The 27,987-nt window shown below is 37.0% G+C and overlaps 1 long non-coding RNA gene across 6 annotated transcripts; it reads left to right on the top strand.

Moving 5' to 3' along the window:
• On the top strand, positions 1-27,970 carry LOC119872817. Of its 6 annotated transcripts, XR_005363086.1 has the most exons (5): positions 1-887; positions 8,138-8,274; positions 18,339-18,458; positions 22,187-22,247; positions 27,912-27,965. It is a non-coding gene; the product is annotated as an uncharacterized LOC119872817 (long non-coding RNA). The 6 variants fall into 6 exon arrangements; XR_005363087.1 differs by lacking the exon at positions 22,187-22,247 and having other exon boundaries at positions 27,912-27,962; XR_005363088.1 differs by lacking the exon at positions 18,339-18,458 and having other exon boundaries at positions 27,912-27,923.
• The last annotated feature ends 17 nt before the right edge of the window (positions 27,971-27,987 follow it).

Genomic DNA, 27,987 nt, shown 5'->3' with positions numbered 1-27,987 from the left:
AGTCGGGGTGGGGGAGGGTCACCCAAGCCAGGCGTAAACCACCACCCCGCTGTCCATCAAATAATTTTCACAAGCCTGCGCAAACCAGAAGAAACTCACCTTGGCCCCGCGGTTGAAAAGCGACACTATTAATCAGCGCAAGTCAGGCCTTGTCTGGAGTCCATACTGTCTTGGTACATACCTCGCCTCAGCAACACAGCTCCGACTAATTCCAGGCCTGCTGCGATTAACCCTCGCGGCACAGACGCTTCCTTTAAACAACAGCGTGAACGAAAATATTAACTGAAACTCCGGATGGGCATGCACGGCTTACCTTCGAGTTTCAGCGAACAGGCAATTTGCACCGGAGACCATTAGGTGGCAACCCGGGCAACGCCGCCACCTGCCGCTCCTCAGAGTCTTCAGAGAGAGGCGCGGCGGGGAGAAGCCGGAAGTGGCCTCACTTCCCGCTGGGCGACCTCTCGCGAGACGTCCCGCGTGGCTCTGGAGCCCACCCGCGCCGCGCAACGGTTCTTCCTGACTCGCTTGCTGGGCGGGCAGCTGCTGGGGGTCGTGCGGTGGTTGTTTCTGGGGCTGGAATGAGGGAAGGGTTTTCGGTTCACACCTGGGATGGCCCCAAATGTTGCAGGTTGACAAAGCAGCCATTGAATGCAGCGGTCTTCGTGGAGACCGCCTTAGGCTGGCAAAGATTCTGGAAGCAAGACTAGAGGGTGTCTAAGCATTAGAGCAGGAGGGCAGAACCACGCAGTAAAGGGTGCGGTGCACAGCTTTGGCCCCCTGGAGTCTGTTGGCTTGCAGCTCCGGTATTTCCCCCGGAGTGAGTTCAAAACTGGCCCCTCTGTACGAGAGGGCAAGGAGACACTGAAGGGGTAGACCGTTCCAGATTGGTAGGTGGCACTTTGAATAAGCAAGAGGAAATTTCCGACTTTTAATGTTTGTGGGCCCTGCTTCTGGGATCCTAAGGAAGCTACACTTTAATGTTTATCAAGGTGGGCTCTACATCTGCCCTGGGCACACACTGGACAGCTGCCTTGTTAAGAATAGTTAACCAAAAAGGAGCATTCTTAAAAAAATTTTTTTTTTTAATTTGTTTGGGGAGGGTGGGAGGAAGGGGGTGAAAGTGGGGGGGGGTGGGGGGAAGGAGGAAAGGGGGCGGTTGGTGGGAGGACACAACAGGAGGAGAGGGGCGGACTCCTGGCCCAGACTGCCATGTGGGGCTCCATCTCAGGCCCCATGAAATCGTGACCTGAGCAGAAACCAAGAATCAGCTGCTTAGCAGACTGTGCTACCCAGGTGACCCCCCCCAAAAAAGGAACATCCGGAACACATGATAAGACAAGGAAACTGCCCTGGTTCTCATAAAAGTCATAAGCCTTGCTTACACTAAAAACATAATATAAAAACATAAGATCAACTTTCTGGAATGTCCTCGGGCATGATGGTTTGTAAAAAACATATATTACCCTGCACCAAATGTTCCTTTTCTGGAGCACTTTCTTCTTGAAGATCTATCCCAGTCAGCTGTTCTAACTTGGGCTCAAACAAAATCCTTTCCTTTCTCTTTAAAATTTTTTAAAAGATTTGTTCATTTTGCATCAACAAAGAATTTACAAACCAGGCTTGTCCTGGGTGGTGGCAAAGAGGAGTAAGTAGCACTCCGTACCTGCCTGCCAGAACCTTAAGAGCTTAGAGGCCTTAATCAGGGTTCAGGCACAGAGTCCATACAACCCTCAATACCACAGTACTCTCTCAAGTCTGCTACTTGAAGTATTTTCTAATGTAGGAAGAGGGCAAAACATACATTCCTAAAACACGGGAGGGAATAAAGAGCCTTTGATTACTGGGTCCCCCTAGAGGATCAACCAGCTGTCACATCCTCTTGACCACCTTCCTGACCAGCTCTACAAGCTTACATGTGCCCTCACCTTTGGCATCCTACGGAGTGGTCAGCAGGTTTGCTTGTTAGCATGTAGGTAGGTAGTTCATTTGGCAACCATCTAGCTACACTGTAGGCAAATACCACAGCAATGACATAAGCACATGCAAGAGAAAATACAGATTAAGATATCGATCCCCAAATTAAGTACCAATATTTTTTTCCCACCAAAAGCCTCATGACCCAAACCACTGATTTATTATTAACTCCCATAGGCTGCGGTCAAATCATTCAGAATATTCTTCATTTGTGTCCTTTGTGATCTAATAAAGAGGATATGACATTAAGATATCATAAATTAATATTTGGCCAACCCAAGTAATATTTGATTTACTTATCTGATGCTTTGATATTTCATTCTTCCTTTCTACAAATCTTCCTGCTTGTGTATCATAGAGGAGATGGCACCTCCATCCAATGTCATGTTCTTTTGCCCACTCTTGCATATCATAACCTTTGAAATGTGATCCCCACCACTGTCTATTCAACAAGGCTATCTGTATTTGGTACTCAGCTCCTCTAATCCCCTAATAGTGGTAGCCTGGTTTGTGTGGCAACAGGGGAAGTTTGGGTTAGGTCAGATACGTATCCATACAAACCAAGGCATACTCAGAAGGAAGGTGAGTGCTAATACAATCAATTTGCCAATCCCTCCTCGTGGATGGCCTCAGACTCCTTTGGCAGTCCTACCTTGGGCATTGTTTAGAATACACAAGTCATGCTTTTACAGCATTAACCAAGTCACTACGTTTTAAGGACAATCTGGCATCCTTGACAATATGCCATCCCTATCAGGCACTATACTGGTCACTCCTTCTATGCACCCAATCTGCTGTATCTACTGAAAGGGCAGTTGCTAGGACCGGTGTCTGACCTAGGGTATCAGCTTCCTGATTTCCAGGGAGTGTTGGTACTTTATGAGCCAGGATATGGAAGACAGTGAGGACAACTTCAGGGTCTTTCAAGTGAACTCAACTATTTTTCTACATATCCTGACCCCTAAAGGGCTTACTCATGATCATTCACAACTCAGCTTCCCATTTTCCAAACCATAGGGATGGAAACAGCCTGTTTAGTGCAAAGTATTTAGAACAGCCTGTCCATGCAAAGGGTTAACAGCCAGGGCTTATTATGAGTGCTCACCAGCCAAACTGCTCTTGAGTACAGCCCACCGGCTGTTTTCATCCAAAGGTTTCAGTGTTGGGCTGAATAGGGACTATAGTCAAGTGGGCTGGCTGCCCTGACTAGGCCCATTGGTATACCAGGCATTAGCAGGAATTTTCCCCATTCCTTCTCTACAGGCCACAAAGGCCACCACAGGAATAGGAGTGGGGACATTTGGAGAATCTACATATTCTCCAGGGCCTGCTAGTGTCTACATTTCTACCAATGATTGGTGGACAAGGAACTTCTCAGCTGCAAATAGGTTTGCCATTTAGTCAAAGTGGGAGTTTTGAGCCCTGGCAGAGGTAGATCAATGGAATATATTCTCAATAGACCCCTTTACTAGCAAGATAAGTTCTTACCATGATATGCTGTTCCTTTTTGAGAGGCTCCATATTGTAAGGAGCTGTTGTTCCAAGGGGGTATATTGAGTTCTTGCCCCCTTCTGGAGTTGGGACCAAAATCCTAAGGGTATGCTCTCCTTCTATTGTCTCTGCCACAGTGCGCAACCCATACCTTCTAGGATCACAGATACATCTAATGCAAGTGGTAGCCCTGCTTGGGTGATGCCCGGAGCTTTAATAATCTGCTTCACTAGTATTTTTGCCTTCTCAAAGGCAGCTCGTTGTTCTGATCCTCTATAGTCTCTTCTTTACCACGTGGTACAAGGGACAGAGGCACTATGCCAGGTGGGGAATAAAAGTCTTCCAAAACCTCCAAATTCCTACAAAAGCTTCCACCTCTTTCACATTCTTCGGGGGTGGATAAGCCTGCACCTTGTTGATAATAGTCTCTGGTGCAATGCATGCTTTACCTTACCATATGACTTCAAAAAATTTGGCGATGTCTGGACCTTGAATTTTCTGAGTTCACTCATCCTCTCACTCCCAGATGTTCCAGCAAAGTCTTCATAGCGTCCTGCAGCAGAGACAAGTTTTTACATGTCAACATTATATGGTCAGTGTAAAGGGCCCACATTTTATTGATGTGGGGAAAGAGAACAGATCTCAGGCTACCATCCCATGATACATTATGGGACTGTGGAACTTGGGGAAGCACTTGAAAGATCCATTGTTGCCCGTTCCACTTGCAGGCAAACTGATCTTACGACTCAGTGACCAGAAGTATACTGAAAATGTTTGTTGTTGTTGTTGTTGCTAAGTCTACTATGGCATAGTACACTCCTAGGACCGTGGCCAAGGAATCTAAGATGGTGGCAATACCAACAGGAGGCACTACCTTGTTCAGTTATCAGTAGCCCACAGTCATCTCCGTGAGCGATTTGGCTTTTTTACTGACTATACCAGGTTGTTACAAGCACTATGGACAGGGTGCACAGTATCTGCTCGGTGCAGTTCTTGGATGGTTTCTCCTGTTTCCTTATGCTCCTCAGGCAATTTATTCTGTTTGAACAGGTATCACTCTTCCAAGGGTAGTAGATTTACTGGTTTCCAGTTGGCATTTCTCGCTAGCACTGACTAGTTTTATTACTCTAACCTGAAGAAGGAATTCAGTGATAGAGATTTGAAAAGTTTGACCTTTTAGGACATTATTGCTCGATATGTTCTGAGGTATTGGAGAAAGAAAATTTTTGTTTTGGTGGGAAGAATGCCCAATTTTCTGTGTCAAAGGACCTTCCTGACCATAATGCTTGACCTGGGAATATTAGGGATACTCATACTATGTAGGTGACTTCTGAAAGCAGTGTAGAAATCTCTAGTGATGTGGATATCATGTATACCAAATTAAGTATATGTACACATGCATGATGTATGGAGAAAATATTCTTAGCAGCATTATTCATATTCTTGGAAAAATCCAAATCTTTATTTTCATTAGAATGAATAGTGAATCATTGTGCATTCATAAATTGAATGCAAAACTCTGATATTAACACATTATTTATATATTTGGTTTCTAAAATGAGCTTAGGCAACAAAATGCATGCAATAAAGTAAAACAAAAGCAAAATAAGGAAAAATAGGGGCAATACATCTGTACAGAAGCCATTAATAAAGTGGCTAATGTTTACACAGACTATTCTGATGTTGAAATTCTGGCATTCATGTGAATTTAGTTTTGTTTTCGTAATATTACAAGGTTTGTGTTCTTATAGCTATGTCTAACCATTTTCCAAGGCAGTCACTTGAAAACATGTAATATTTGGGAGAGTTTTTCCCAAATTTTCTTGAAGCAAAAGATTTTCATTAAATACCTAAGTGCCAGATTCAGCTTCCTAGCTCTGTTATTGCTACATTGGATGATATAAAATGATATCAACATACTGTAAATTTTCCCCACACTCCCATTTGTATTAATGTTGTCATATACTTAGAAGTCACATGGGATGTGTGGACATAAATTCTCATTAGCAGCTAATGAAATCTCTGTTTATATGGATTCCTCTTGCAGTCACAAATTATCACTATATTTGGAAGAACATATATAAGGTCTCAGCATAGCCATAGCCTATGTCCATTGTTATAAACGTAGTTTAATTATGTAGCTAGAAAAGAATTTCAGCAGCCTATGAGCATTTTAAAAGAAAGTAATTTGTTTCTCTCTCAGTAATGTTTCTATGAATTTTAGATTATAATGACAGTAATCTATACCTAATGCTTGCTTTTGTCAAGGAAAAGGTAATTTTTCCTTCTTTCCATTCCTGATAAGTTTTTCATTGGACTTTATTGTTTCTAGCCTTCCCTCCAAGATCTTGCCCAGTTAATTATACCCACTTTTTTTTTTTTTCAATAGCTGCCATCTCCACTGCTGTGGTTCAGCAGTTGAGCATCTGCCTTCAGCTCAGGTTGGGATCCCAGGGTCCTGGGATCAAATCCTGCCCACATTGGGCTTCCCTTCTGCCTATGTCTCTGCCTCTGTGTCTCTCATGAATAAATAAATAAATAAATAAATAAATAAATAAATAAATAATCTTTTTTAAAAATTGTTTTTGGTGCTATAGATGTGTTAAAAAAAAGTCTTTTTTGTAGCTCAGTATACGAATTGTAGTGTGCATATGAATACTTGGGCTGAGATTAAGTTTCCATTGCTAATGACTATAATTACCACAAAATTCATTACATGTTGGTTAATTATTTTAAAAGTAAAAATAAAGACACGTTCTTTCAAATCCTAAAAGCTGGAGTTGGAACAATTATTTCTAGACTTAGTCCCAGTTATGCTAAATATTATTAGGTTGTCTGTCCTTGAAATTTAGATTCGATTTCATCCACTGTTTAAATCTGATTTTACAAATCAAACTCAAGTAAGGAAACAAATGGAAATGCATCTTTCAGCAGCATCATCTGACAGTATATGATAAACAGCATCATTTACAGGACACTGCATCATACCATTTACATTTAGAAGGAAGAAAAATGCTGATTAAGCTTCCATTTGGCCCAGGCTTTCCAATACATAGCGTGTTAAGCAATTCAATCTTTTCAGTTTTAAAGCCACACACATCTCTAATCATAACACGCCAGAAGCAATAAAACTATCAGAATGAGTGGGAGTGTCTACTTCTGACATATTATAACATCTCTGAGCCAGCAGTATTCCAAAAGCATGTGTTATTATCTCTGGATTGACAGCTCAGCACCCAAGGGTTTCTTCCTTTCCCCAAGGTTTGTTTTTAAAACTCACAAAAGGCTCCCTTAAAATAAGTGTAAAATTGCATTTCCCATTCAATGACTCACCACTTGTTTCAAAGGAAAAAAGAAATCATCTGACTGTTTTTGTAATTAAATAATCTCCATGTTTGAAGCAGAGTTAAACAAAACAAAAAACTTGCTAACCATTGTTTTTTTTATTATTAGATTTAATGGAAGTTGTGCATGCATTAAAATTGCTCATTTTTATTTTTGAACATACTAGAGATGGTGATACTTCTAGAGGAATAGCAAAGATTTATAACATAAAGATAAAAATACAAAGAGAAAAACCTCATTACTTGATAATTTCAGATGATTAAATAAATGTCTTACTGACTCTGGCCTTTTTACTAATTATGAAGAAAAATTTCTCCATGTAAAGCATCAATAGTAAAAGAATTGTAGATAGATTACTAGATTTAAATAGTCTGTTATTTGGATAGCTTCTTAAGCACTCTTTAGTATTTCAAAGTAATTATTTTACCAATCTGTCTACTTATAAGTCATTATCTGTTTCCTAAAGCAATTTCCAACATATAGTCCTGACATCCAATTTTTGTTATTGAATATAGATAAAATGACTAAAATATATACATCTAAAATAGTTTGCAATTTAGACTGGCCTTCTTTTCTACAAGTCCAAAGTACAGTTAATTTTTTTTTTCATTTTAGTAACTCTTGCTTGAAAGTTAATATTCTTTATTATGCCCCATTTACTTTAATTATCCTTGCTAATAAACTAAAGGGGAGAAAGAATACTTATGTCTTAAATTATCCCTTATTAAAATCCAGAAAGAAAACAATGTAGATGATCAGTCCTAATACAATAAGGGCTGTAAAATAGGGAGGGAAAAACAATACCTGAACATGAATTCAGTAAAATTCAAAACTATCTGAAAAAAATATTCACAGCACATTAGACTTCATGGCTGAATTAAGGTAAATGTGGCAAATGTGTGCATGTGTGTATATATATGTGGAGAGACAGACAGATCAACTTAACCTGGATTCCCTTTAAATTCATTACTATGATAACATTCAGACTTTAACTCTGTCCTGGTCTGAAACAAATCATGGCACAAGTCTAAGTTTAGGCCACTTCTGGATATTCTGGTTTTTTTTTGTAACTATAGTTGTTATTAAATGTGTATTAATAACTATACACTGCCTTGTGGACAGCATGTGTGTGTACATGTGTGAGCAATCTATTTAATATCTTTTCACCTATGCATTCATCCTTCAAGTATAAGCTTAAATGCCACTTCCTAAACCTTTAAAGCCTACTGAGATCACTTCCAAAGTCAAATATGTTAATTTTAGATGCTCACAACACTCTATGCTTGTCTTTCAACACTTTTTTTTTTTTTTTTTTTTTTTTGCTTAGATTTTATTTGAGAGAGAGAGAGAAAGCAGGAGAGAGAGGGAGAGAAGACCTTGAAACAAACTCTGGACTGAACACGGGGCCCAACTTGGGGCTCAATCCCATCACTGTGAGATTCTGACCTGAGCTGAAACCAAGAGGTAGATGCTTAAACAACTGAGCCACCCAGGCATCCCTTAACACTTTTTTAAAAACTAGAATAAGTGTGTATGGAGGTGTGCTGTTTCCTGTTCTTGACTCTGCACTATGAGGTCATGACCCTTCCCGCCAATCCATGCCTGTCTCACCAGGACCTAGCACAACACATGGTCATAAAATGGAAGTGGCTTCAAAATGAATAAATATAAAAATGAAAGAACATATCAATGAATAATATTGAAGATCCTTGAGAATCATAGAATAATAGTTTCTTTTAAAAAAAAATCTGAATGCGTATTCCTTGGGATTACTACTAGAAGAGAGTTCTGAAACCTCTGCTAGGGAATGAGCAAGGAAGGTATTATAGGTCTCTCATAATAGACCTATGATTTAGTGAGGACATAGAAGTTAATCAAGTAAATACATAAATGAATATAAAACACTGTAATAACTGTGTGATAATAAAAGAAAGGTATATGATACTGTAGTAGATGGAGCAGTGAAAATGTATATTAGGCTGATTTCCCTAAATCAAGAGGAAATTATGCCAGGCTTTTCTGCAGAATTTAAGATAGGGCTGAGATCAGGAGCAGGCTTTAGGTAAAGTTGGTTTAATATTATCCCATCTCTCAGATACCTAAACTAGGGCCCTACAAATGTTTATAAATGTGCCATATATGCAACTAATTTGTATAAAAGCCAAGGCTAGATTTCAGGGGGAAAATAAAAGTAACATTTATTGAGACACTATATCAATTGTTAGGAACTGCTTTCAAAGATTACTTTTTTTTTTTTTTTTTACCTCATTCACTCTCTCTTTCAGGAATTTCAGTTCTTTTTGTTTTTTTAAAGATTTTATTTATTCATGAGAGACAGAGGCAGAGACATAGGCAGAGGAAGAAGCAGGCTCCATGCAGGGAGCCCAATGTGGGACTCAATCCCGAGACTCCAGGAGAGAGTCACACCCTGAGCCGAAAGCAGATGCTCAACCGCTGAGCCGCCCAAGCATCTCAAGAGTTTCAGTTCTTTTTATTCTACTTCTTGGCTCCCACTATAGGGAAAGAGAACTAATCCTGTGAATAATCAGCAAAAAATGGTCATTCTATGTCCACTACTAATTGTGTTCACCATTGCCTGAAAAACAAATTGAAACTAATTTATGGATGATCTCTTTTATACTTCCCTCTGGGGATCTAGCTGTCTCAGTAAAGTACACTGGCTAGTGTACTGGTAGCCAGTATACTACCAGTACTACAGTGCTACCAGTACCACTACAGTGGTAGTCACTGGTAGTTAGAGCTGCCTTAGTTCATCCATACCCATTCCATTCAGTATGGTGGCTTAGTGGGTGACCACCTGTCTTCAGGAGTCATGCCAACATTCTTTATCTTGGCACAATTGCCACTGTTTCTATTTATTGTGGCATGTGACTCAGAGGAAATTGATAATATCCAAAGAGTCAGATTCTCTTTCAGTGTAGACAGAAAAGGAACTCGTTTTGGCCTATAGGCTTATTCATGTGATTCAACCGGACAGATCCATGGCTTTGCATTGGATGTTGCCCAAGGTTTACCCTCCTAAAAATCAAATACTTATGGGGTATTTGATTCTTTTTATACTACTACTATTATGTATTCTTCTATGGGACTTCTTGAGTAGTGGATATGATATTTATGGCAATATTTAGTCCCTTGATTTCTTGGTTATAATAGCACCTAATCTGGGGGTTCGCATTTGATTGCTCATGAGCCAAATTCTATTTGCCACGTTTTATAGATAAAGGTTTGTTGAAACACAGCCATGCCCATTTATTTGTGTATCAATTCTGGCTGCTTTCATGCTATAATGGAAGAGTGAAGTAGTTGTCAAAATTGTATGGTCTGCAAAGCTGAAAATATTTATCATCTGATCCTTTACAGAAAGGAGACTTTGATCTAAGCTAGTATTTATTACTTGCAATAAGTATTGTTTACTTAATATTTATTACCAAAAAATCTTAAGTGAATCATCTGATAAAGATGCGAAAGATTTACAGTAAGCTGACACTTGGTCAAGAAGAAATTATGTAGTTGAGTTAACCATTCTTGCCAATAACCGATACATATAGGAGAGAGTAAAGGGCTTAGAGATACTAGAATTTCCCTCTCTTCCTGCAATGAATTAAAAAATAAAAAGATCCAAGGTACACAAAGGAACCCTTGGATCCTTTATATTCCCTAATTTTATGCATAAGCCATTTTGTAATTTATTTATTCCCTTGAATCTCTCCTTAGTATTTATTTCAACTACAATTTCGCCTGTACTCTTAAAGTTGACTCTGGGCCTCACTCTACCCTAGGGAGGCTTTGCCTGAGGGGCCTTGATAAATAACATTTTCTGGAGCTGATGATAAAATGTTCTGTAGCATGTATGTAAGAAAATCAAGGATGATCCTTGGCTAGTTGGCTCTGCTGACTGTAGTCATCTAGACTAAGTGCTGACAGAATAATATAAAAGGACATGTCAAAACAAAACAAAACATTAGAGATATATTTTTAAAAATATTCTGTGAATCAGAAGATTTTTTCATGTTGATACTTTCAAATTAGATTAATGGAACTATCGTGTTGATACTTTCAAATTAGATTAATGGAACTATCATGCAGTAGGATATATTTATGAAATATTCCAAGATATTCTACAGAGATATTGCTTCAACTTTCCATGAAAGCAATCTGAATTAAAATTTAAGTAAGCCCCTATTTTTATTTGGTGTGAATAAAAGAATTTAAAAAAAACATGAATTGGATGCCTCTTTTAGGCATATGACAGTACTAAAAGACTTTCTCTATCATTATGATTATTTGCCAATAGAAATTCCTCAGGCAAGTCATTAACTTCCAAGGGTCTCATTTAGTTCTCCTCTCAACATTGATCAAATGATATATAAAATTTAAATTACTTACAGTTGATCTAAATAGATTATATTGTGTGGTATGTCAAATATTCTTAGAACGTTCATGCAAAGAATGACTACATACAATTATATTTTATAGGTGAAGAAACAGGAAGTTTCAAATATGGGCAAAAATGTACCTTTACTTCAGTTGATTATTAAGGATACAAGTTTATAATTAAAAAATAATATGGAATATCAGCATTTCAAGTACTCTTCTGGGAGAATGTCAAATTTATGGAACTTGATGCTGTTTCTTTTGATTTAGCTTGTATTTCAAACTAATAATTGCATGTAGTCTTTTAAAGGCTCAAATAATAATATTGGATTTATGGGAAAAATTAGCAGTATCTTAATCCCTTCAATTTACCAATTCAAGAGGCAATCACTTTCATATCTTGCAATTTATTCTTTTGATATATCTCTCTATATCTAAATAAAAATTTTTATTAGTTTCTAAATTGTTGATTTCTAGGCTTTTTTCTGTTGACATCCCTCCATGGAAGGTGAGGATGTAGATGTCCTTTGTACACTGCCTCCTCCCTGTCTCCACCCCTCCTCCACACTCAAACACACTAAACTCTCATTCTCCCAATATAATTATATTGTGATGGTCATTTAGGTTACATCAATGTTCTCTGTACACAACTCATGAATATGTAAATACTATTGACAGCTGAGTACTGCCTCACAACAGATAAAGGAGGTCCAGGTATAAATATTGAACTTTCAACAATCTCTTTTATTTTGATTTCACATTTTCCCCTACTTCAAAAGGCACTTGATATTACTTTTGAGTGTTCCACAGTATAATAGATTTTTGCTCATTGCCAGGTAGAAACTATCTTAGGTTTCTAAAGGCCTTTTTCATGTGCATAGTCAGAATTCTCCTGAGAAACAGAAACAGAAAGACTGATTGACTAATTATGAGGAATTGGCTCATACAATTACAGAGGCCCAGAAGTCCCATGATCCGCCATCTGCAAGCTGGAAATCCAGGGAAGCTGGTGGTATAATTCTAGTATGAGTTCAAAGGCCTGAGAACCGTAATGCAGATGGTGTAAGTCCTAGCCCAACAGCAGAAGACCAGTGTTCCAGCTCAAGCAACCAGACAGAATTCTCCTTTCCTTCACCTTTTTGTTGAGGTCCTCAACACACTGGATGACACAGTCTGTTTTACTTAGTTCACTAATTCTAGTGCTAATTTATTCTAGACAAATCTTCACGGACACATTCAGAAATAATGATTCATCAGATATCTGAGCATCACATGGCCTGGTCAAGCTGATACATATAATTAACCGTCACACCATGTATATATCCAGTTCCCACTTTTCCTAACATTGCATTATTCTATAATCTTTGTCTTTTTTGGCTTAAGTCTATTTTATAAATTCCTTTGTTAAAAGTTTATTGGTATTTCAAGGGGGAATGGAAGATCATGTGTGTAACCCACCTACCACCTTCAACTATACACCCCTAATATTTAAATCTTCATTAATTGAACTCCATTTTATTGAATGGAGAACATGCAGACTACTCACTCCTTAGAGATACTCTTACATTTACACTTATGTTAAATGAAATAGCCAGCCTATCTCCAGAGGAAAGGCTCAGTGAATTGTTGAGTATTTTTAACTTTCAAATGAGGAGTGTTAGAAAACTTGTGAGGCCATGGATGGGAAGAAAGGGGAATGTCTTAGGTCACTGCTGGTACCAAAGGAAGTTGAAGATCCTTAGTATCCATGTACCAAGTGCTGTGTCATGCATAAAGTCTTTCTGTAGGTCCTTATGAATATCATACCATATAGATAAATATGTATTTTCCTGCCTTTTCATACATTGTAGTTTCTAAGAACTTCATCACTGCTCACGTAACTATTAAGTCTTTTACAATTCAAATATAATGTCATCCTTCTTTCCAAATATATCTTCATCAGCTTTAACTATAGTGACTCTCTTCTGTACTCCCATAACACCCAGAAAATATCTCTAATAGTCCTTTAGTAAGTATTTAGATTTGCCCCAAACATTTGTTATCCAGGACAAGAGTACAAAGGGAGGTACCCTGCTTAAATTCCATGTTCTCTAGTTCTTTACCCTATCTCTATCCTGTCCCTTTCCTTCCCAGGGGACTTATGGAGATGTTTCTTCCAATTTGAGTCATATATCCTTTCACCTATCCATCAGGAAGAGGGAGAATGTACAATATAGGACAGTCTTCTAGAAAACAATCATGTAGATGAAGCTCACACAGGTCCTCTGCCATTTGGAAAGCTAATTCTATGCCAGGATATCCAGAGAGAACTCTGTAACATCTGGGCCCTGTAGATTCCTCACCCTCTTGGGAGGAGATACACGAGAAGACCAGAGTTGATGTATCTAATGTATCAGAGCCATTAGTATTCTATATATCCCTTGAAATTAGTGATTTGTTTTCTTCTATCTCCTCCACTCTAGTTTGAGCTCCTTAGATACAAGAACTGTGTATGGTTAAATCTCTATGTGTGTCAAATTAACATAGGTTTTGTTTTTTGTTTTTTTTCCCATGGAAGTGCTCAAATAATACATGAATGGGAATATATCAGAGTATGTTAGAAATGCCAATGTTGTCTCAAGGGACTTCTTCTTACCTACCCATGAGCAAATTTCATAGATAGGTTTTCCTACATACACACACACACACACACACACACACAAAGTTTCCAAGTCTAATCATGGGTAATCACCAGAACCAAACCAAGTTGATCAAATTGTCTTAGGAGTTTGGAATTGAGACACAAAGAAATTCTATCAATTAGCTGTTGTTGAATATGAAGATACACACACAGAACTATATTTAAGCCTTCTGTAGGTTGAAGAAAAAAAGAGAAAGAAACAATGCCAAAGACGGACAAAGGTAAACTGTCACTCAAGATCCTGTGACTCCAGAGAAGTTGGAAGCCCTAATTTCCTGGGATCTCTTCAGCACTCTTCTGGATTCGGTCCTTGAAATATTCAATTACACTTCCTTTTCTTGAATTCTTTTTGACATGCCTACAACCTATTCACTGTCTCCACATTCTCTACCCTGTGTATAATTTCAGTATAATTTGACTCTGCACATGATTACTTTCTTTTTACTGTTACATCTGAGAGATAAATATATTTTCTTATACATTTATTTATATCAAGCTTCCCCCATACCACATGGAATTCTGAGTGTGTTCAACACTCAAGACTCAGTTGCTGTCTGAATGGCTACAGGATCCTTTACTTTCTGAGAAACTATGAACCTAGTATCAGGTGGTGAAATAGGTTTTTGAAGCTGTATTTTTAACCTTTTCAGGGTTATTTGAAATGGATTACTCTTCAACCTTAAATATAATCTAATCCTAGTGACAGTCTAAATGATAAATATATTTCCAAAAAGATTTCACTTTTTGTTTTTTTTATTTTATTTTTTTTTAATTTTTATTTATTTATGATAGTCCCACAGAGAGAGAGAGAGAGAGAGAGGCAGAGACACAGCCAGAGGGAGAAGCAGGCTCCATGCAGGGAGCCCGATGTGGGATTCGATCCTGGATCTCCAGGATCGCGCCCCGGGCCAAAGGCAGGCGCCAAACCGCTGCGCCACCCAGGGATCCCAGATTTCACTTTTTGAATAATTACTAAAAAGGAGTGATTTGAGGCCCAGGGTAATTCATTTTTAATATTTTTCCTGTAATGTTTAATGTACATTTTTCTTTACGGATAAATAACTAGCACTATTGGAGATGTCTGATTATCTAGTAAAATGTTGGACATTTCCTCTAATTTGAGTTATATTTTGTAGACTACAACAATTTTATGAGCCTATAGATTAAATAAACCTAGAGATTAAACCATTTAATGAGAAAATATGCTACAGAGAGTTATAATACACAAGTGCACACAAGAGTGGAAGAGCATGCTATACAATGTCTGTGATTATAAGGGAATGGATTTTCCTAAATGTTTGGTATGAATGTATGCTTCCACAAGATGGTGATTTTTTTTCTTAACAGCATGTGGTAGCTTCTCTGTCACTTCATGAGTTGATTATCACTAATTGCTCCAAAGAATTTGCCAAAGTCCAGTTTTGAATTGTTTTGTTAATTTGCTGTCATCCAGAATTGATTCTGGTTACTGGTATATTTTGAGTATATTAAGTTTTCACTACTTGGGGATGAATGCTTTTCAAAACTAATAAATTATAATTGAGACACCTGGGATGCGTTAAATGTATTTCAAATCAAAGCTAACATAGGCAAAGTGCTTGAACAGAAGTCTAGTAAGCTGAACCATATTGATCTGCTACTAACCTTGGACAATTTAAGAGAACCAAGTTTCTTATTGTGAGGTCACTAATGGCTCCTTCATTTGAAAGACCAAATGGTTCTATCAGAAACATATATTGGCATAGTTTTATGACATAATTTGAACAAAAGGGAACTTTGCATAATTGGAGTATATAGGTTTTCTCTTACACATAATTGAGTATAATGTTGTGTTCACAAGTGTAGCAATCTCAAAGATGTTTTACAGGAGTTGGAATTCACAAAACTTCCATATGGATTGGCTTTCTGAAGAATTCAGGGTCCAGGCTAGCAAATTTGCAATGAGTGTTAAATATACTTAAACCGGTACAAATAGGGTAAAGATCAGATAAAATGCATGAAACATCTTCCCGAAATCTCAACACATTTCTTAACCTCCCATACCAAGGAACTGAATGAACAAAACAAGGTTGGAAGAGGGATGGGTAATTATGACTCTTCTCAATAACATCTTCATGAACCTAAGTACTGCCTTTGTTAACCCTGGGTTAAGAGCCAGATTCATGAAGCCATTATCAAGTATTCACCCCTTTGACAATTACAATATGTCAATGATATATTTGTGATGGAATTACAGATTCTAGATTTTAACTCATTTGGAAAGACTAGGAAAAAGGTATTCAGAAAGATCTCTTTCTGAGCTGAGTATATCACTTGACTTAGAATGGGAGAGGTAAAGAATAAAGTGGAGAATATTCTTCTATCTTTGAAAAATTTAAGAGACAGAAAAAAATGGAATACCTTCTTGAAATGCCTTGCTCTGAGGCAAGCTGAGCAATTGTTGTTTTTAACTTCCCCTCAGTTAAATATGCTTCCATCATGCTATCTGTACAGAACAATGATTTGTTTTGCTCTCACTGTTGGCAAAGCAGGAGGTGTAAATATGCTTTCCAAATCCTCCAGGGGACTGTGGTGAAGTCTTCCCCACCCCCAGCTGAAGATTAATTTAAACCACAGCCTCTCCCCCTTTGGCGGGCTTCCATGTGTGAGCCAGAAAGTAGTTCTCCATCTGGAATTCTCAGTGACGCAACCCTAGCAAGCCCTTGGGTAAGGGAGAAACTTAAAACTCAATATTTTGCTACTAATAGTATTGAGAATGTTAAAATTGTATTTGATAATGTATGTATAATGAACCTAGCTTTCACAACAGAGCACCAGTGCTAGTACATGCACATACATATGTACCTACCATTCTTAAATGGAAATCACAAATGTGAAGGAGGGACAATCACATGTATGACTGGGAGGGAATCTTATCTACTCTGTCCTGTATCCTCCGGTAGTTCATACATGGTTCTTAACAGCCACTTGGAGACCTGCTTTAGTTTTCGCATAGCTCCAAGAATTATGAAACACACCAAATGCTCCAGAAGCCAATACACAGAGACAGTTAAATAGACATGGACCCCTTCGTGTTTGTCATTTAAGAAGAGAATTAAAAGCTTCTGCCCACCAGAAGTCACCTGCAAATAAAGAAGTATATAATATTTTCTCCTTTAGATAAATGGATAAACACTGTATTTCCTTGATTGTCAAATAGACACACTCATTTAAACATTTCTGATATTGAGAAGTATCAATCAATAAATGCACTTAATGTTTCTTTATATTTCATCAATGTGCTATCATTAAAGAGATGGAATGTCCTAATCATTGGCATCTTAAAATGGAGGCAAAATGGTATGTGGGAACAATCCTCCTGACAATGAATTGAGTGGGTAGATAGTGGTATCATTCCTGTACTCAAGAGCTGAGGACAAACTAATGCTGGTGAATAGTGATAATTCTGGCACAGGTGTCACAAATATTTAAAATGTCAAAATATAAATATTCTGTGGCTTCTTTCTTAAATTATTATGTATAGTATTCAATTACCAAATATTATATAAGGAGAATCTTCCCAATTAGTGAGATATAAAACTGATGTGTGTGTCTTGAATGAACTACTCATGTGCCCCAATATGCATCTAATTTGCCTGAACAGCAGGAGCCCTCAGCTTGTTATCTCTGCAGCATCTACCTTCATTTATGATATTAGTTCATATAACACAATTTTATGCATGTTTCATGTTATAAAAAGTTAGGAGATCATGTACATAAGAGGGAAAAGTGGGAGAAAATATTAAAAGTTTATTATATTTGTTCTGGGAAGTACCTGGTATTGCTGGCCACATGTAAGAAAATCCAAAATCAGTTTTTGAGTAAAGTGGATAAAGAAGCTGGAAGAAGCCCTCAATGATTGAAGAGATGTTACACATATGTGGTTGGGAATAAGCCAAAAATATGTTAATAAGCAGGACCTGAAGAAATAAATTAAGCTATGTTTTATAATAAATAATAAATCAAGGACATCTTTTTAACCAGGACATAAATGGCACTCACAAATGGAAAAGTCATAGGGAGACAAAGCAGGAACTGGTATGAAAGTGAATGTGTAGGATTACAATGAATTGGTGAGACAGTCAAGAAACTGGTAGGTTGTCTGGTTTTCCCAACACAGTCTATTGAAGCGCTATATTATACACCTGAAACTAACATAACCCTATATCTTAACTACTGGAATTAAAATCCAAAACAAAAACAAAAACAAAAACAACACAACTGTGGTAGGGCCTTAAAAGAAATTTTGCCTGGGGCACTGGAAATGTATTCGATCTGAAAGAGAAATTTTACATCAGGGCCTTGGTAAGACTGTACAAAGATTACTATTTAAGCTACTAGAGGAGGGGGACTAGAAAGAAAAGATCCAGTTAAAATATAATTTCAATAGCCTTACAAGAAATAATATCAACAGGAAGAAGATGGCAATGAATATAAAGAGTTGGACAGCAAGAAAGAGGAAAGAGAATTAGAAGCAATACAAAGTTTTCATGCTTGAGTGACTCAGAAGATGGCAGTGGAAATATGAGAGATGGTAAAGAAAATGGAAAAACAGCTATGAGGATAAAATGATGAAATCAGCTTTTAGAAGTATGTTTTTAGAGGTGTTAATGGAATATGGAGCTGGAACAGGGATTGAGAATCAATAGCAAAAGTATACATTCAGAAGGATAAGGGTTTAAACACATTTCCATGCGTGCTTAACTCTAAGATCCTCTCTGTCCTCTCATTAATTGATATAATTCTTCCTTTCTTAAAAAAAGAAAAGAAAACTCTGCATTGTTCATAATGTGTCAGGCATTGCTACTGTAACAGCAGTGACTAATATCACAGTATTCATGGAATAGATGTACATAGTAGGGGACAATATATGTCAGAGCATCATAAAATGACCTTCTAGTAGTAGGCAACTAAGTTAGTTTCTGTCCTTGGGAAGTAAGAAAAAAGCCTCTCAGATATGGTTGAGGGAGTTATTTGGATGCTGTTCCATGGAGGAAAGTGAGAGATATAAGAGAGACAAGACATAGGCTTGGGAGAAGTTATCTCAGGTTGGGGAACAAATATGGAGGGAAAGGACAAATAATATAGGTTTTTAGAGGAGAACCATGGCAATTCAAAACAAGACAAAAAAATTAAAAGCAACAATATAAAAGAAGAGGTAATAGTAATTTCTTCAGAAATACACTGAAGTATAGAAACGAATTTAAAGGATCATTAAATTTTACGATTAGGGAGTTACACCAATGATCATGGTGAAAGGAAATACACTGAAAAGGCAGAGATGGGGATCCCTGGGTGGCTCATTGGTTTAGCGCCTGCCTTTGGGCCAGGGCTGATCCTGGAGACCTGGGATGGAGTCCCACGTTGGGCTCCCAGCATGGAGCCTGCTTCTCCCTCTGCATCTCTCTCTGTCTCTCTCTCTCTCTCTCTCTCTCTCTGTGTCTGTCATGAATAAATAAATAAAATATATATATAAAAAAAAAAAGGCTGAGAAATACCAGAATTTCAGGGGTAATGACTATGGGTAATAAGAAATAAACTACATTTGTATTAGTTTGCTAGGGCTGCTATGACAAAATACAAGAGACCAAGTAGCTAAAACAACAATTTTTTTAGAGATTTTATTTATTTATTCATGAGAGACACAGAGAGAGAGAGGCAGAGACATAGGTAGAGAGAGAAGCAGGCTCCATGCAGGGAGATGGACGTGGGACCTGATCCCAGGACTCCAGGATCACGCCCTGGGCCGAAGGCAGGCGCTTAATCGCTGAACCACCCAGGCATCCCAGATTTTTTTTTTAAACACAATTCTAGAGGCTGGAAATCCAAGATCAAAATGTTGGCATGTGTGGTTTCTTTCTCCTGATGCTTCTCTCCATGGCTTTCAGATGGCCACTTTCTGTGTCCTCACATGGCCTTTTCTGCATGCACTCTCACTGCTGTTACCTTTTTTGTTCTTAGAAGGATTCTAGTCTTCTTAGATTAGAGCTCTGCTCTTAAGTTCTCATTTATTAAAGGCCCTAATTCCACGTACAGTCATAGTGAGCATTAGGGCTTCAACATATGAATTTTGGGGGGATATAATTCCATATATAACTCTGGTATCCTTTCATTACATATATTTTTTTTTTACTTTGATTCTATTTAACATATTTTTGAAATTTTTTATATTTCAGATATACCTAAGAACTTCTCAAAATACAGTGAGCACTAGTATACCCACTTCATAGTTTAAGAAAAAAGAAACATTTTTCAAACAGCCAAATATTTTGCATACCCATATGTCATGCCTCAGAGTTAACCTCTATCCTGAATATGGTATTATCCTTATTACCTTTAAACAATATATAATTTGCATGCTGCTAAATTTCATATAAATAACATCAGCAATTTTTCTTTTTTGGTGTGATATTTGTGTTTGATAGCTGTAGCTCTAGTTCATTCACTTTCGCCGCAGTCCACCCTTTTGTCGTATGAATAAGGCACACATTTCCACTGTCTCATTAATGAATATTCAAGTGATTTGCCATTATTTACACTATTACAGAAAAACTGTAGTGAATATTCTCATGCATGTTTCTAGGTGCAAATGAGTGACTCTCCCTCGGGTAATTTATTTTGAGGTGGAATTACTGGTTTGTAGGAATGCACATCTCCAACTTTAACTAGATATTGCTGAACTGCTTTCCAAGGGTTCTATCAACTTACATATCCACTAGTCACATATAAGAATTGCTTTTGAGACAAGTCTTGCTAACAAGACTTTTGTCAAGCTTTTATTCTTGCTCAATCTATATGCCACATGGTATCTAATTCTGATCTCAATTTGCATGTAATAAGAATACAAGCTTCCTCTTCTATCTCCTGCTCTATGCTTCTCAGGTGTCTTCCCCCTTATAGGACTCCTTGCTATCTGGCTTCTGGTTGAGTTTGTCCAATAAAAGGATAAAGTATCAGAAGGCTGCAAGAAAGAGATGAATATTTCTTCCCCTTTTCTTCTGCTTCAGCACATGGATTCTATCATTTGCTTTGTCTCGCTACAATTACAGATGTGATCAGATGGTCCTCTGAGAGAGCCTCTAGCCTAGCCTAGCCTAGCCTAGCCTAGCCTAGCCTATTTCCTACTGTTTTCCATGAATAGCAGATAATGGCTTCCCACTGTCGCTAATTTCTATGTGCCTCAACCTCTCTTGTTAATTTCTTCAGCCTTGCCTAATATTTAGGTAAACCTCTTGTTTAAAAATATCTTCAGTTTACGCATACGTTTGAATTTGCTTTCCTGACATAACCTTGAATAATACAAAGATAGATTATGAAAACTATCTCTCCAGAACCCTATGCTTGCCTGCTGTTAATATTACCTTTTTGGTCGTGCTACCTACCAGAGATTTTTTTTTGTACCTATTAAAGCAATTAAAATGTGTGTTCTCATCCTTTTTTTAATCACAAATAGCAGACATAGTCACTGTTCCTTAACTTTCTGGTTGGGTATTGGGTTTTTTTTGTTTTTAGTTAGTAATGTACTAAGGAGGTAATCCTATCAGTACACAGGGAGCTTCCTCACTAAAATTTTTTAACACATGTGTGTAATACATCTTATAGGTATACCTTAATTTATTTATCCCTCTAACGATGGACATTTAGATTACTTGTATAATCTTTCCAAAAATAGCTTAATGTATAAATCAATGCTCACATAGATTTGCTGGGCCAAAGCTATATAAATCTGGTGTTTTAGTACTTGTCAAATTGCATTCTTTAAGGATTGCAGCCATTTGCAGTCCCATTTGGAATGTGTGAAAAGGTCTATCACCCTACAGCCTAAATAGTAACGGTGTAGTATCCAGATGTTTGCAATTTTGTTATTTTGACATAAGATATGGTATTTCCTAGTTTAAATTTGCATTGCTTTTATATTGATTCAGTAGAATGCCTTTTCTTATTTAAAAGGAATTTGCATTTTCATTCCTGAGAGCTATGTTTATTTCCTACACCCACATGATATTGAATTTTAGTCGTTTTCAATTTGTAGGCATTCTTTATTAATTATGGGGAGAGAAGCAGGTTAATCCTTTTTCTCTGGTGATATGAGTTTTAATTTCCTCTCATTTTGTTATTTTTCTTCTCACTTTGTTGTATGTTACCATTTAGAAATTTTCTACTTTTCTATAGAGGAATTTTTCAGTCTTTATAAAATACTCTTCCATGATTACTCCTAGTATTTTCATCGTGTCTTACTTTACATTGAAATCTTTGTTCCAGTTGGAATATTTTTCTGCTACAAAAGAAGCATGGATGCAACATTTTTTCTTTTTGAATAATTGTAAGTATATTTTCAAAGTGTCTTTTTTTCTTTACTCAACTGTTTTACTTAGTTATATCTTTTAAGATCACTTAGCTTCTATTCTGTTCCAAATTTTCAGTATGTGGAGAGTTTGGAGCTTTTTATTTTGTTGCTTGTTATTTCTACTAATTCTTAATTCTGGTAGCTTGTTTATTTCTACTTTTGGAAATTTTGTATTGTGAGCTCAGTTTTGGCAGGGTTTTACGTGTGGGAATCTATGTGTCCTCAATCGAGGCTGAATCCCTTCAGAGAATATTTATATTATTTTCTGCTAGGCACCACTAGGCAATAACAATTTTTAAATTAATGTTTCAACTTAGGATTTCTTGGAACATATAGGTAACATAAATAACAAATTTCAATCCCCAGTGAAAGAAGAAAGACTTGCATATGTGAAATCTCGGGAAAGATGTTATTTTCCCTAGATTCTCAGTTAATAAGATCTGCAAACAGCCTCAAGGCACCTGTGGTTTCAGCATCCTCATCACAAACATGTTCTCTACTTCATCACTTTTACCACCTGTAGCCTTCACTTACTTTCTTAAGAGCACAAAGTTTGTGGCTATTTTTTACTTAGCATTTTTAGGATGTCTGCAGGGGGAGGGGAATTTTTTCTAGGATATTTAGTCAACTGTCTTGTTGGCATGATACTACACTATAAGCTGATTTTTGGTATAAAGAAAGAGTGAAATAGTTTAAAGCAAGAACAGTATTTAGGATGCATTTATTTCAGAACAAAAACAGTTTGACCATATTTTAGGCAGGATGTAAGACTTAAAAAAATGAAGTAGTCCAGCAAGTAACATCAGTTAAAGGGCATTCTGGACAAAAAGAACAGAAAGAACATATATAAATGTGTCAAACAGATAGAGTGTGCTAGAGTAAAATGAAAAAAGTCATACTTAAATTAGAAATATATAATTTGTCCAGATCATAGGAAGTTTGGAATATGATGCTCAAGTTTTTAGCATTTGATCTGAATCTAAATAAGAATTTTAGTTAATGCTGGGATTACAGAGAGTTGAAGCATTAGTAATCTTGTCTGGCATCTCATTATTACCTATAGTCTGTATTGCTTTTACTCTAAGCTGTGAACATATGAAATGTTCAGTTTTTTCTCCAGGACCAGCTTGATAGGAGAAATAATCTTAGGGTTTTCTTAGGGTTTGTTTTTTTTTTCCCCCATCCAGATGTGCCTGCATGCTTGTTGTATTATGTACTCCCTTGGTATTAAGAAATGATTTGAAAATGAGTTTATGTTAAAGATTCCTCAGCAAACATTTAGTAACTTATATAATTTCTTACAATGCCTTAAATCACATAAATATGTATTTAAGAGTGTCAAACTCTAGGGTTGCTCATTTGAATAAAGGTAAAGAGAGATAAGTGGATTTGATAGAAAAATGAGGGAAAATATTAGTTAAAAATATTCAGAGCCAAACATGGTGTGGGCTGATTCAGTTTAGAATGGGGTTAGAAGTGGCCAACTGCTGATACTTTTCATTGTGAGAGTAGTTTGGATTGTTGCTATGGATGTCTGCTGAACATAATCAAACACATGGGCTTGGGCCCCGATCTGTCTTTTACTGCATCCCTTTTCTCTCCACTCTGACACACAATATGGGTATACTCAGTGATAATCAGGGAGCTAAAGCCTCTCAGGGAAGTCCTCATTCTGTAAGACCTATGAGTTGCTCTAAGGAACAAAAAGGTCATTTTATTTATCTATGTATATATTTGTATACTACTCTGTACTTAAATGCAAATATCTTTGGCTTAGTTTTTTAGATGTCAGTGATAGTTCTTTGTCACAGATTAGGAAGAAATCTAGAACCCAAACTTAACTAAAAGTAGCTATAGCGCAGACACTGGAGGCTTAGACTTCATCATATATATATATATATATATATATATATATATATATATAATCTCTCCAAGTTCTCATAAGTAAGAAGCTATCTTATTAATGAACCTAAATCCTGTTCCTGTTTGTTAAGGCTGCTGTTATTCACTAAAATCGAGCCCTGAATTTGTGCAGTATCACTTCTTAGATATTTAAATGTTGTGCCTGGAAGCCAATCCCCAGCTATGAGTTTACAAACCTGGCAACATAGATGTCAAAATATGCCTACTGTTGTATCCTCTATACTGTACTTGAATACATTGTACACTTGTTACCAATATGCTTTTGCTCATGTTAAATGTCTGAGTCAAATCTCTACTGCTTATGAGCCAGGAATTTCTTTTTGCCCTGCTCCTACACAGGTTTCAACTCTCATTCCAATTTCTGGACACTCTATGTTTGTCCTAACTCGTAATTAAATGCAGTCCGCTTGTCCACTTTTCAAACTATGGCAACCAGAATAGTTTTTCATGTCAAGGTTAGAGAAGAGTTTGGTGTCGGTGATACAGCGTTAGTTATCTATTGCTGCTTAGCAAGTCAATACAAACTTAGAGGCTTAGAACAAACATACACTTATCTCACACTTTTCATGGGTCAAGGAGTTCAGGTATGATTGAACTGGGTCCTCTGCTCAGCATCTCACAGGTTGCAATCTAGCTGTTTGCCAGGCTGCTCACATAGCTGTTGGAAGATTTTAATGTCTTGTGGTTGTAGGATTGAGGTTGCTGTTTTCTTGCTGACTGTCATCGAGGTACCACTCTCAGCAGCTAGTGGCCCTTGCAGTCTCTTGCCACTTACCTCTGTCATAACAATGCAGCTTACTCCTTCAAAGCCAGCAGGAGAAGCTCTCTCTCCAATCTGCTAAGATAGGATATTATATTTATAGCATTATCAAGGGAATGACTTTCCAATTATCTTTGCCATATCCTATTGGCTAGAAGCAAGTCACAAGTTCAATTCACACTCAAGGGGAGGTGATTTTATGAAGGCATGACTCACTGAGGCTCATCTTAGAATTCTGCCTCCACAGACACCAATCTGAAAAACTGAGTGCAAGGAATTCCTACTACTACCAACAGCTCTCCTTCAAAAATAGAAATAAAAAATAGTAACAGACAAAAAGGAAAATACCTACTAGACACATGTAGCAAATGCCTGTTGTGATGGTTAATTTGATATGTTAGCTTGACTGAGCCATAGGTTGCCCAGGTATTTGGTCAATCGTTACTACAGATGTTTCTGTGAGAGTGTTTCTGGATGAATTTAACATTTAAATCAATACCTTGAGTAAAGCAGATTGCCTTTCCTAATGTGAGTAAGCTCATCCAATCAGTTGAAGACCTGAATAAAACAAAAGGCTGGCCCTCTCCCAAATAAGGGGGTATTCTTCCTGCCTGATGACTTCCTAGCTGGGCCATGGGTTATTTTTCCTGCCTTTGGTCTCAAACTGTAACGTTAGCTCTTCTCAGTCTCAAGTCGACTGGCCATTAGACTGGAACTACACCATTAGCTCTCCTAGGTCTCCAGCTTACTGACCATAGATCTGAGCACTTATATTCCACAACTGCATACACCAATTATTTATAATAAATCATAACTCTCTCTTTGTCTCAGTTCTACATCTTATTGGTGCTGTTTCTCTGGAGAACCTTGTCTAGTACACCTGTTAAATTGAACATATTATATTAACTAATCACCAACTAAGCATCATCTAACAAATCACTAATTACTAATCAAGCATTATTAAATAAACTACATTATTTAGATGGAAAACCGGTTTTTAAATAACCATCTTACCATCTTTGTGTATGTCTGTTTTAATAACATAGCTCATCTGAAAATTTAAGTCAACACAAATGCTTTTATTAAACTGGGCAGAGCTGACTTGTAAAACTTTCAAGAGGCCTGTGGAATCTTGTTCTTTGCATAGCTGGCTTTGAGCAGACCCAGGCTAATGCAATCTGACTTGTTTGACTAAAATAAGTTTTATATGTTCAAAGGGGAGAATATAGTCATTTTTAAAAGAAAATTCAAATTCTTGTTCATTCTTCAAGCAATATGATGCTGTGCAAATTTATATTATTAATACCAATTTTCTTAAGCATAAACTAATTATTCAGATGCTTAAGCATTTTGTTTAATGAAGGATAATAATGACTGTAAAGACATAGATGATCAGGGTAGTTAGATATCTAGCCATAAGGATGGCCCTACTATGATGTGCTCCATCAAGGCATCAGTTTGGTAACATCATAAATATGGTAAACAAATGCAAATAATTTTTTAATAAAAATTTTACATTTTATAGAAAAAAATATCCAGTTCATTAGAACTATTACTAAAACCATCATACAAAATGTATTCAGAAAATAACCTGGAGTGAGTTAATTTATTGATACATTCATCCAACAAATATGTGTTTTATTACTTATAACATGGGGAATGAAGAGAATAGAAGGGACAATCTCTCTACCCTTGTAGGTTTCCAGTCTAGTAAGAGAGGCAAAAAGGTAAACAAGTAATTACAATCAAGTTTAGTACTTATTAACATCTTGTGGAATAACTGATCAAGCATACTTAACCTATTAATAGTGGATGGTGGGCAAAGGAAGTTTTCATAATAGAGCGAAAGATGAAGAGACTGAAGAACTGAGTGTAGAGAACTAAAAATTCGAGACATATAGACTTGAAGGAGGTTTAGTATAACGTATCCTAAAGAGAAGTACAATGTTTGGTGTATCTATAGTTGGAGTGGGGAGTGCCATGAGATGCAACTAGAGTTACATTAAGATCACCATTAGAGTATAAAAAGTTCATGTTAAGTTTGAAGTTTATCCTAAAGACAAGAGGAGGTCACTGGAAAGCATTAAAAAAAAATCAGATTTGATAAGGTTAGATTTTCATTTTAGACAGTTTGCTTGGGTTGGTTTTATTTTTATGATAGCATTATTGAGAATTGCATTATACACCATAAAATTCACTCTTTAAAATGTACAGTTCATCATTTTTTTAAAAGAAATTCACAGAGTTGTTCAATCATCATCACTGTCTAATTCCAGAATATTTTCATCATTCTAAAAAAAGAAACCTCATGGCTATTAGCACTCACTCTGTGTTCCTCCTCCTATTCAGCCCCTAACAACCACTGATATATTTCTGTCTCTATGCATTTGACTATACATATATTTCATACACATTGAATCATAAAATATGTGGTTTGCTATGACTGGATAATTTTACCTACCATCATGTTTTCAAGGGTCATCTCTGTTGTAACATGTATCAGAACTTTTCTATTCCATTGTATGGTTGGAAATACACCACATTTGTTTATCTGTTCATCCACTGATGAACATTTGAGTTTTTTTCACTTCTTGGATATTCTAACAATGCTGTTTTGAACATTCATGCACAAGATTTTATATGGACATGCTTTCATTCTCCTTGGGTATATACCTAAGAGTGGGTTTGCTGGCTTCTATGGAAACTCTAGATTTAACAATCTGAGAAATTGTTTCAAAGTGGTTGCACCATTTTTACATTCCCACCAATAATTTATGAGGGTTACAATTTTCCCCACAGCCTTGCCAGCCCTGTTAAGTCTTTAAATTTTTTTTAAACCATCTTAAGGATATGAAGTGGTATCTCACTGCAGTTTTGACTGGCATTTCCCCGATGACTAATGATATTAGCACCTTTCTTTTTTATTGTTGTGATTGTTTTATTTTTATTTTTTTAAGATTTATTTATTCATAAGGGACACAGAGAGAGAGGCAGAGACACAGGCAGAGGGAGAAGAAGACTCCCTGCAGGGAG

Source organism: Canis lupus, chromosome 8 (assembly GCF_011100685.1).
Source record: "Canis lupus familiaris isolate Mischka breed German Shepherd chromosome 8, alternate assembly UU_Cfam_GSD_1.0, whole genome shotgun sequence".
Taxonomy (NCBI): domain Eukaryota; kingdom Metazoa; phylum Chordata; class Mammalia; order Carnivora; family Canidae; genus Canis; species Canis lupus.
This window is presented reverse-complemented; position numbering and strand designations above follow the sequence as displayed.